This window comes from Pogona vitticeps, chromosome 5 (assembly GCF_051106095.1).
Source record: "Pogona vitticeps strain Pit_001003342236 chromosome 5, PviZW2.1, whole genome shotgun sequence".
Classification (NCBI taxonomy): Eukaryota; Metazoa; Chordata; class Lepidosauria; order Squamata; family Agamidae; genus Pogona; species Pogona vitticeps.
In genome coordinates this window covers 48,816,820-48,829,144 of record NC_135787.1, presented here as the reverse complement: position 1 = coordinate 48,829,144, position 12,325 = coordinate 48,816,820, and the positions used below count along the sequence as shown (strand labels likewise).

The following is a 12,325-nucleotide window of genomic DNA, read 5'->3' as shown; positions in this document are numbered from 1 at the left end:
CGCTTTGTCCCAGCTCCTCGCCAACCTAGTAGTTCGAAATATGTAAATGCGAGTAGATAAATAGGTACCATCTCGGTGGGAAGGTAAAATGGCGTTCCCTAGTCATGCTGGCCACGTGACAACGGAAACTGTCTTCATACAGGCGCTGGCTCTATGGCTTGAAAAGCAGGATGACCGCCGCCCCCTAGAGTCAGACACAACTGGACTAAAAATGTCAAGGGGAACCCTTACCTTTACACAGAGATATAAGGAACAACTGAACCTTAAATATTCATCCAAGGCTGTTGCATGAAAACTATCACATATTTTCATATGTGACAAACCAGCCGTTCAGCTGTCTTTCATGGCTTCCTCAATGAGAAGAACCTATAGAAGAGACAAAGGATACATCTTTCACCCAGTGCAACACAGAGAGACAGCACATTTTGAATGTATGCTAGGACATACCACATTGGGTGAAATCCTGTAGTCTAATGTAAGCAGCATCATTATTTTCATTCTGTTCCTCACTTGGTATATAAAGAGCCCCTTCTGCAATTCTGGAGAGTGCTATGCACACTGGCTTAGTGTATGAATTCACATACAACCCAAGAATTATGATGGGAGCTCTTTATTTACTGGCAAGGAATGGACCGAAACCTGTGACTTTGCTTACATTATGCAGCAGGATTTCAGCCATCAGCTCATAATTTTTGTTTTATGAACAGGAGGAGGCTCCATTCAATGGAAGGAAAGTTCCACTGATACAACAGGTACTTCCATCAGCAAAATGCACAGTTCCTTCTATCTTCAGGGCAAAATGTTATTTCCCCAAGCTGTTCATAGAGCACAGCAGAGCATGAGGATGTTCTTTCACTGCCTAATGAGCACAGGGCGTGCAGAATAAAACATCTCCCAGAACATTCAGGAACACTTAGAGGCACTCTGCTAGAAACAGATTGTGATGTGCCATTGAATACTAGCTGTCAATATTACTACAGTGTTTTTTGGGTTTGTAAATAAGGCTGGAGGAATGAAAAGTAGGCCAAAAATCACTTTATTCTACACAGAGCCTCCACAATCTTCCTGTGTGAGCATGATCATAATGTATTTTTGTAATTACCCACCAAGTGACCAGGACTGCTCTCTAAATTACAAACTCCTGGACACCAAGGAAGTATCAACAAATTACATACTATACTGCTGTGAGAGACAGACCTGGTACAAAATACTACATATGCTGTTTCCAAGATACCATACACTGAAATCAGCTTGTATACCACACTGGAAATCAGATGTATAGAAATATAACACAGCCACAGGCTCAAAGAACATTCAGGGAATATGTAGCAAGGATTTAGAATTTTGTTTCAGTTCTTATATCAATTTAGATTTATTAAGCACTTATTTTTGAATAAATACAGTATTAGCCTACCTCTTATAGTAATGTTCTTGAGATTAGCTCAATTCCACGGGCCATTGGTTGCTTCTTTTAAAACCTGGTTGCCTGCAGTACGAGTACTTTTTTTTGCTATTGTTAATATTCCTCCCCCCACCTCCAGCAATTGTTCTGCTGTGGAAAAAAAGATCACTGACTTTCAGTTCCTTCAACACTCAGATTTTTTCAGAACCTACTGCATAAAATAGTTGACTAGGCTCGAGCCCTACTTCCCTATTCACATAGAGACAGCTTCCCTACCTCAAGCCCTCTTGTCATTACTGCCTGCCTAACGTGACATATGGTGTGGGATCTGTCTTTACCACCGAGTTTTCTCTTCTGCAGCCACCTCATAGCTTTTCTCTTCTAATCTGGTCATCTGATCATCCCTCTGCCTTGCATGAATGTTCCAAAGCATATGGCCCATAATTAATAATTTAGGTGTATATTGGCTAAGCTAAAATACATAATCCAACTTTCCCCAAAAGTTTATATGAGAAAAACACTTGTGTATTAACGTCTCATAACCAGACAATGGCCGGAATCCAGTAGAAATTGCATAGAGCGGGCCCTAGGATTTGGTGAGTCAATACCCATGTAAGTTCCACTTCCAATAAATTCAATATTTATTTATTTATTTATTTATTTATTTATTTATTTATTTATTTATTTATTTATTTATTTATTTATCCCAATCTTTCTCCTTAAAAAGGACCCAAGGTGATCTACATCATTAAAAACAATATTTAAATCTTTTTAAAAAAAAATCCAATGAGGATACAAAGGCAGTTACATCCATTAAAATATTATATTTAAAGCTAAAAACAGTAAGTATACAAATACTAAAACAGACCAAACAAATACCACTCTGAGAATGGTGAACACAAGCAATGCTAAAAGAGCATTCAAACCAGTAAGGCATATAAATCGATTTAAAAATCCCACTCAGGCAGCCAGTCACTGAGGGAAGCCTTGCCTGAAGAGAAAGGTCTTTGCCTGCTTGAGGAAGGACAATAAAGATGGAGCCAGTTGTGGGAGGGAGTTCCAAAGTCTGGAAGGAGCAACAGAAGAAGTTCTCTCCCGTATCCCCACCAAATGCACCTGTGAAGGTAATGGGACAGAGAGAAGGGCCTCTCCCAATGATCAGAACACCCAAGTAGACTCCTCAAGATAGTGGGGACCCAAGCTGTTTAGGGCTTTATAGATTAGAACCATAACTCTGTATTGTGACTGGGAACAGACTGGCAGCCAGCAGAGTTGCTGTAACACAGGGCTTATGTGAACCCTGTGTCCGGCCCCAGTTAGCAATCTGGCTGCTGCATTTTGCACTTCCTGAAGTTTCCTGACACTTTCCAGAGGCAGCCCCACATAGAATGTGTTACAATGATCCAATCAGCATGTAACTAAGGCATGTGAGGTAATGGGATGTGTAGTACATGTTTCTCAGGCCTTCCACAGGTAGCATTTATCTGCTTGGGAAAGAAAATTTGTTTTCCTGACTGCCTGCCTACTACAGACTAGCTCTAAGGTCATGTGGGGAAGAAGAAGACAAACACCGAATTCCATCTGAATTGCTTTTCAGCAGAGATTCATGAGAACTTTGGGGCTGGACTTTGGCAACACGTCTTAGGCATGGAGTTCTGAACAAAGAACGTTAAGCTGAATGGATACAATTGTAGTGATGCCTCGCAAGACGAAATTAATTTGTTCCATGAGTCATGTCGTATTGCGAAAATTTCACCTTGCGAGGCATAGTACTAACAGTTGTGCGATTTTTAAAATACCGAAAAAGGGGGGAAAAATCATCTTGCGAAGCGCAGCCATAGAAAAATTCATCTTGCGAGTCACCAAAAAAATTGCAAAATGATTTCCTCCAGCCCATCCTTTGATTTTAGGTGGTTTTAAACCACCGAAGGGTCCCAAACAGGTCAGAATTCAGCCCAGGGGATGGAGTTCCATCCTTCTCCTGCTGTCTCGTCACAGCATCAAGCCGGAAGTCTGACAGTTTTTTTGGGGGGGAGGGGGAATGTCAATACTGTAACCTCTTAGCAAGAATGTTTTACCTTGTAACAATACAATATAATGCCTTTTTGATGCTTTATATTTTTAATAAGTTTAAAATAAACCTTTTGGGTATATTACCCATGTGTGAGTCTCAGGGAGAACAAGGGTGAGTTGCCTAAAGAAAGTTCCTTGGCCATGGACCTCTGCTAGCTACTTTTGTTATTTGGGTGAACTACTTGGTTAGGCTGGTGTGCAAATCTCAAAGTACACAGCCAATGGAATTTCTGCCCAACAATAAGAGCCCTCTAGGTTTCACCCAGCTTAGGGTTCAAAGAGTGGTGAAATTTGGGAACTAAAGTTGGCATCGTCGCCTCATGGAAATTCTTCTAAGGAGGGGTATTCCAGACAGTCAGGTACAGTAAAATGTTCCTGAGCGTCCAACACCTCTCATAGGTCCCTCATGTTCAATCTGGCATTCATAGCTTTTAGAATGCTAAAATAAGGGGTGGGGGGGAAGATGTGATGTGACATGGTGTGAATAAAAGTGAAGGGAAAAGGAACTGAAAATATTAGTGCCTTATAAGGAAGGTACTTAGTCAGAATGGCAACTTTGCAATGAATTGCAAGACTTCACCTGCACTCTTTAGTTGCTAAAGTGTTGGGGACAAGGGTTCAGTCATCTCTCTGCACCTCCCATTGTTGTTCTTGTTGTTGTTGTTGTTGTTTTAAACACTTGTTTTTATCTGTTTTCACTGGTACCTAGTTTAATTGTGAATGCCCTTGAGTCCCAGTGCTCGGGGAAAAAACAGGAAATCAGTAAAATAAAATTAAATAATTTTAAATTAAATAATGCCCCCTCAAAAAAAAAAAAAAAAACCATACCCAAACAAGACACCTTTCCATAAATCATTGGTGTTATAAAGAAGACTAGTCTTTTTCTCTCCAGAAAGTAACATTTGTAGAAACAGGTTTTTTTTCTGCAAAACTCATGAGGCAATAAATCTGAAAGAACTATCAAATAAGCACCAACTTCATTCAGATGTGCATCAGTGTCACTTGCTGTCTTGTGTGCGTGTATCATGGGTTGTTATGTTGCATTGACCTGTGGCAACTGTAAAAGAATTTTCAAAGAAAGTGCCATATTTTAAGACTGGTTTTCCCCATGCCCCCTGAATTAGTTTCTATGACCGAGTGGGGATTTGAAGCCAGGGCTCCTAGGTCCTAGAACATTACTCTGTTCAGTACACCACCCTTGTTGTCCAGTTGCTGTCTTACACCATGCCACAATACAATAGCAGCACAGAAAGGCAGGCACTCTCCCTGTTGGTGACAAGGCATAATTATTATATATTTCCTCTTTCCTTTTCCTTCTCAGTCCACCATAGTTTAAAAATGGAAAACAAAATGTTATGAGCACATCCATTGTCCAGCGTCAAGAAGAAAGAAGGTCGCCTAGCCAAGTTAGTGGCAGTGGAACAACATAAGAGGCAAAACAGACTATGAATACAGTGGTGCCTCACTTAGCGACGTTAATCCGTTCCAGGAAAAACATTGCTAAGCAATTTCATCTCTAAACAGAATAAAAAAGCCCATAGAAATGCATTAAAATGTGTTTAATGCGTTCCTATGGGCTTCAAAACTGACCTTATGCGAAGATCCTCCATAGGGGCAGCCATTTTCGGTGCCTCTAAAGCGAGGCAAAACAGCAGGTGGCCATTTTGTTTTTCCGGTGGCCATTTTGGAACCGCCGATCAGCTGGCCGAAAATGGAGGCCTTGCGATGATCGCTTCCCCGCGATCATCGCAACGCAATTTTCCCCCATAGGGGCCATCGCTAAGCGATCGCTCTGGTGATGGCCAAAACCCCATCGCTAAGCGATTTCATCGCTCAACAGAGCGATCGCTAAGCAAGGCACCACTGTATTTGCAGTGGGGAAAGTTATGGTTTTTTTTTTTTATTTCAGCATGAGCACTCAGTACCTGCCCACCAAAATAACGAGGCCAGATGCATGTGATGGGATTAAACTAGGGTGCTGTGTTATTAAATATTTAACTCAACCACCACCATCATCCTGCAGAGGGGCCTACCATAGTGCAGAGGGACACTAGCAGGTTCCTCCCCAGATATTTTTTCTGCCTATGTATTAGCACTCAAGCCCTAAGTCCTTGCTACACTCCATAGCCCAGCCCCAACCACTCCTCTAGATTTGGGGAGACCATTCCAGCTTACTTTCCCCTTGGCTCATGAGTCAAAGAGGGTCACACCCAGACTGTTCCCAAAGATTGCTCACCAGAGGAGCCCTGGGATCACAAGATCCTACAAACCTGTCTGTTGAGCCCCCTTCACCAAAAAGTGTTCTGTGAGAGCAAACTATCCCTACCTATTCTTCCATGCTCCCATTCCCCTGTGTGACCAATCATTTAAGATAACCTCATCCTCTCATCCTGCCCCTTATATTTCAAGAGAATAGATACAAAATGAGCGGGGGGATCCCAGCCACATGTTAATCAATGTACCAATCAGGTGACCCAGCCAAAAACTCCTGCAGTAACCACCATACCTTACACTGGCTCCCAAAGTGGAATGGGACCATGAATAAGACCATGTTGATCCAAACTGCCTGCATCTGGGCATGGAAGGCTCATAAGCCCTTGTTTCCCCACCTCACATACTGATAGAATGACAACAAGATCATCCTCCCCCATGACTGGCCTCCTTGAGGGGTTGACCTATTCCAATGGGCTTAGCCCAGAAAGGCCAAGCCATGGCATTTGTGTATCAACATTCTGTGAGTAAAAATCTAGTGTAATATATACAAGAGACAATGCCAACAATAGGACCATGTCTCAATAATATTTACTTTATTTTATATATTATCAAGATGTACGTCCCATCTTTTAAACAAATTTTCAACTTATTAACATTGGACAAGAGTCAGTTTCTATCTGTGTCTAACTGAAGGTGGTAGGTTTTCTTAGATGTCTGAAAAGAAATGTAAATTAAGAAGTTGAATGTAAGAAAGTTTTTTTTTTTCATTTTGGAAGCTGTACACCACAATAGTTTTTCCCAAAGGCTGCTGATGAAACTAGTATAACAAAAATTTCAAAGTCACCTCCCAGTTTAAAAATGACAGTGGACAAATCTAACTGTGTATTCAAAGAATCATTATGTGCACATGTTTGCTAAAACCAAAGGAAAGAAAACAGCCTTTGGAGCTTGGAAAGATGTGAAATTACTATTTTGAGCAATACACTGAAACCCAACTTCATTAAATGCTGACTGCTGCTGTGACTACTGGGGAGTGACACTTGAATGGATTCATAATAAAAGCAATTTTATGTGGATGTGAAGAAAACAGGGAATTATTAAGTGAACAGTAATGAACACCTTGCTGTTGGAAGATGGATGATAAGAAACGGTAGTCAATACCCCATTAGCAAGTCCATTATAACCTTGGAATAGAAACATACTTTATTGCAGAAAGTGAACGCAATTGTGAGTGAACTTTAACAGCTAAATAAATGCGTGCAATAAGGTATGGTTACGGAAGTTAAATAAATGAGACTCACCATTATTTCTACTACATACAAAATGCAATTTTTTAAAGTGAAGTCATTATCAGCTACATCGTGAAACCCTTCATTACTGCTTCTTAACAACATACCAGCATTCCACTGAAAACTGTTTTAAAGTTCTTCAGAGGAACTCTTCATTTTGCAGTGCATCTCTGGAATACCACCGTGCCACTCTGATCTTGCAAGATGTTGGAGATTAAGCACGCCTCGTCTCCCAGTTGCTAAGTACAAATGTGAAAACTGCACAGCAAAGGAAGTTGACAGGAAAAAAACTGATCCTAAAATTGTGATGTTACAGCTTTATGAGAACCATGGACTGCCAAATGAAGTCTAAACAAGAATAGCCAAATTGATGCTGTTGTTTTTTGGGCATATCATGAAGACAAGACTCACTGGAAAGATAATAATACTAGGAAATGCTGAAACAGTAGGGAAAGATGAAGACCAAATATGAGATGGGTTAGTTCAATAAAGAAAACCATGACCCTGCTTTCACAAGATGTCACCATCATCATCAATCAGTGTTTATTTGCATTAGCCATATGCCTTAGCAAAGTTAGTATAAAATCTATAATAATAAAGATTTGGCTGTCACTAATTCATAAGGTAAGCATAAATTGGAAGCAACTTGACAGTACATAGCAATAACAAACACGTAGCTGGGAGGCTACCAGGGAATACTGGATGGTCTTTTGCAGAGGGACCCTAACCCACTGGCAAATCTTATTTGTAAACAGGAGGCCCTGGGTTTAATCCACAGCAACTACAAGTAAGATTAGGGAGGAAAAATGCTGCCTGAAACTCTGACAGCCACTGCTGGTCAAGTTTGACAGTACTAAGTTAGATGTGATAGTGGTCTGATTCAGCATAAGGCAGGTGCCTACTTATTTAACAGAGATGTGCATTGTCTTCAGACAAATATGTGAAAATAGATCAAGTTAGGAGTATCCTTGCAACTTGGGGATTATTACAGGGCACAGGAATCAGCTGTTGTTTGACCATCGGGTCCCAGGGGTGTTCAATCAGGCATTTCTGAGGTTGTTGTGGTTTTTGGCTTGTTTTTTTAAAGGTATCCTATTATTCCAGGTGAGGAAGGAAACTGAAAGACTCCACTGGCACCAAAATAAAAGGAGAGTGACAACAGGATCCAAGACCTCTCATGAACAGTCTAACCACTGAGATATGAAGGAAGACAGAGGCAACAGCTTTACATTCCCCTGAACTCATTGTGTCAACTGTTTTGCATAGTGGCAGGGAAAAGTGAAAGACTTGCTATGACGTACACCCCGTGCCCCTGTTTGTTTCTCTCAACCCAAGGGTCCACGCTGGCGACGTTCCTTCTTTCTCTCTCAGTGCCATCAGTGGATTTCTTTTACCCACATTGTAAATAACGTTACTCTTACACTTGCTGCCAACAACAGAATTAGTTTTATTAAAGGGTATGAAAGGGTAACTCAGACTCACAGGTGGTCTTTATCCATTTTCATTAGATCACAATCATTGAAGTAATAATTTTTTTATCTTCCACATTAGATCACTTCTTGCTTTTCAATTTAATCAGTGTATATTTATTAGTAATGATTCTCTCTCTATCCCTGACTATGTATCTATCTCTGCAAACCTCACTCTTTCTTGCTAACCCTCCAACTGACTGACAAAATTCTGCCTCTGCCTCTGCCTCTCCTGTCCTCTCATTGGCTTATGCACATGAGGTTCCGCTGTGATTGACAGGCGTGTCTTAGGCATCTGTTACACTTGCATTGTCATTTCTGGCCAGGTTTCATGTTCTATAATGTTTATTTTATTTCATTTTTCTTATCTAGCTTGTATTACTAGGCTTGAGTGTGACTGGATAAATGCCTGCCTTCTTCCTGTGTGGGCTTTCAGTGGCTAGGTCAGAATTAATGTGCTGGGGTCTATCTTTCTATTCCTATCCAACTTTCTTCTTTTTACTTGATATGGTGGTGCAAATACAACTGCCTCATGGACCGTGTGCTTTTGCCAGAAGGTTGTCAATGGGCAGAAGTAAAATTCTCCGGTGTATCTCTTTTTTGGTAAGTATGGTCTACCATATCCCTCCATGCTGGTGGTGCAATGTAGCTTCCTCCAGTTCTCATGTCATAGCCCTCAGCATTTACCCACTTAGCAAAAAAAGTGGGTAAAGCCAGAGCACAGAGTGTTGTCCTCTGAAGATGCCGGCCACAGAGACTGGCGAAACGTTAGGAAGAACAACCTTCAGAACACGGCCAAAGAGCCCAAAAAACCCACAACCACCACCAAAAAAAGTTTTTCACAGAGATCCAGGAATGCACAAATACTATCACAGTTGTTGTTGTTAAGTGTTGTCAAGTCAGAACGAACCTACAGCTACCCTAATAGAGCTTTCAAGGTAAGTGAGGGGTGGTTTTACCAGTTCTACTCCCCCAGTGAGTTTCCATGGCTAAGTATGGATTTGAACCCTGGTCTCCAGAGTCCTAGTCCATCATTCTGTCCACTGCACCACACTGACTATCTGCCATCACAGATCTGGACTACATCCTCCGTGTAACTCATGTTCTATAGGGGCATGTGATACAGCCCTAGGTTTCACAAGTAGTTTCATATTTCTACAACCAATTTATTAATTTAGATATGCAGGTTTTCCATTATAATGTAGTGAAGAGCAACCATTCATGCTAATCTCCACCCTCTACAACACTGATTTCATTACCTTCCTATGCCTGGGGAGTAATAAGATGGAACAAGAAGGTATCCTGTATCCATGCATGCTTTATTAGCAGTTAGATTTTTCTGGGGTTCTAATTCACAAGAAGAGTCTCCATGGATCTATGAGACTATTTTCTGGCCCAGATGGAAAGGGATGTGAAACCAGGAATGAAGCACAGTCCCCTTTTCAGATGTATCTGTTGTATAGTGCCTGAATAGAGTGAGTTATAAGAATTTTACTCATTTCAATCTTAATGGAAAAGAACTGACGGAGAGCAATGGCTCTTACAATGTTACAGAATATATAGCATTGAATTAACAATTATATATTACAGAATGTATATAGAATTGAATTAACAATTACAAATACATCTTTACTAGATGTTCTTGACAAATCTCAAGTTGATGTTACTAATCCATTTTATTTACTTTTGAAGGTGTTAATTACAACTCTCTCTTTGGCTCCAATAAAATGTGTTACATAATTTTATCCATATCCTCTGACAGTGTCAGCCATGAATTTCACAGTGTGCATCTACCTTGACTTCACTTCACTGATAGCACAACACAACTCTATTCATTATATTAGTCTCTAGATATTTTACTGTTGCCATTCTCATTACTGCATGACAATGTGGTGATATGAAACCAGGTGTTGATTGAAAACTGAAAAATACTCTTTGCAGGTTGTGAGGGAATGATTTCCTAATTACAGATATCTAGCTGGGGAAAATAAAACATGGATAGAGCACAGGCAGTTTGCAAATGGCTACTCCAAAAATGAAATCACAAGAGCCATCAAACCAAGAGAACAACACCAAACTGAAGAGGAAAAACAGCCACCCACAAATAAAGTATTTCTGCCATACATCAAAGAGGTCACAGACTGCATGGGGAAACTTTTGAAAAAACACAACCTACAAACAGTATTCACGCCCACCACAAAAATACAATAAATGTTATGGTCAGCAAAGGACAGAAGGGACCCCCTCACCACTGCAGGAGTATACTGGATACCTTGCAGTTGAGGTCAGGTATATATTGGAACCACAAAATGAAGCATCCACACCAGGATCAAAGAACATGAGATACGCTACAGACTAAAATAACCAGAAAAATCAGCAGTAGCTGAACATGCCCTAAAATAAGCTGGACATGAAATTCTATTTCAGAATACTGAAATACTGGACAACACCAAGAATCATTATGTCAGACTGCACAGGGAAGCCATTGAAATACACAAACATCAGCAGAACTTCAACAAAAAGAGGAAAGTTTGAAACTCAACAAAACTTGGCTCCGAGCATTGAAAAATACAGCGTGCAAAAAGATCAATGAACTGTACCCAGCCTCAAGGACCGGTGATCACTACACACAAAAGACCAGTTAACGACACCCATCAATCACAGTGGCAGATAATCTCTCCTCCTTATCACAACAATACACCCACAACAAAAACACACTGACCACCATAATCACCCATCTACTGAAAAGGAAAAAAGCTGATCTCACAGCCATAAATACTCAGCTCCCTGACAACTGCACTAGAGCACAGGGTGCTGTCCTCTGAAGATGCCAGCCAAAGAGACTGATGAAATGTTAGGAAGAACAACCTTCAGAACATGGCCATGTGGGAAAAACCCACAACAGCCATTAGATTCCGGCCGTGAAAGCCTTTGCAAATAGATTGATATTCAATCCATTTATATGTGTGTCCATCATATGAATACATTTTACTTCAGCTGTTTCTCTCTGTATTGTTTTGTTGTGTTTCTTTTCCAGCATAGTAACTTTCATATCTTGTGAAGAGTGTCCTGTAGATTGAAGTGATTTGAGACAGGTTTCTGTGTATTGCGATTTCTGATGTCTGAGTTATGTCCATTGATAATAATAATAATAAATGTTTATTACGGTCATTGACCAGCAAAGGTCCATTGATTCTTTTGTGTAGAAATTCTCCTATTTGTCCTATGTAGATTTCAGAGGCAGAGGGAAACTGTTGGCGAAAGATGGCACAGATCATATTAGGTGAGGAATAACTAATGGTGCCCTTGGGAGAGGTGGAGGTTTTCACAGTGCTGTCAGCAGCTCCCGGAGAAGCTCCCGGGGAAAGCTAGAACCACCCATTCTGGGGGTCCTTCAGAAGATGAAGGACCAAAGGGGAGACTAGGAGAAGTCTCCCTGAAGCAGTTGGTGATCAACTTGGGGGGTTAAGCTGTGAGTAACCCACCCCCTACAGAGGAGAGGAGAACAAACACATACTGCATTGAAAATTGACAAGAATAAAGTAAGTTGAAGCCTTTGATTTATGAACAGCCCCATAAAGTGAAAAGAGAAACTAGAGTGCAGAATCGGCTGAAAGAAGGGAAGAAGAAGCTAGCTTGCTTACCGGTCCTGCTGCCTCCAAAAGCAAAACTAACTTTTAGCCTGCAGGCTGGTCAAGGCCGAACACTGAGAGACTGAGAGAAAAAAAACTGATTCTGGAACTAATCCCAGGGTGAAATAATACAATTGCGGACTGGACCTAAAGCTGTTATCAGTCAGGAAAACAGAATGAAAAATGTAACATCACACTGCCAGATTTCTCAACAGTACAGACAGAGTGCCATCAAAACTTTGGAAT

General features: G+C 40.8%; 1 long non-coding RNA gene across 1 annotated transcript; it reads right to left on the bottom strand.

Moving 5' to 3' along the window:
* Positions 1–181: 181 nt before the first annotated feature.
* Positions 182–9,255, bottom strand: LOC144583220 (uncharacterized). Its single transcript, XR_013536886.1, has 3 exons — positions 7,086–9,255; positions 1,415–1,552; positions 182–366 (listed from the first exon to the last, which is right to left on the bottom strand). It is a non-coding gene; the product is annotated as an uncharacterized LOC144583220 (long non-coding RNA).
* Between the last annotated feature and the right edge of the window lie 3,070 nt (positions 9,256–12,325).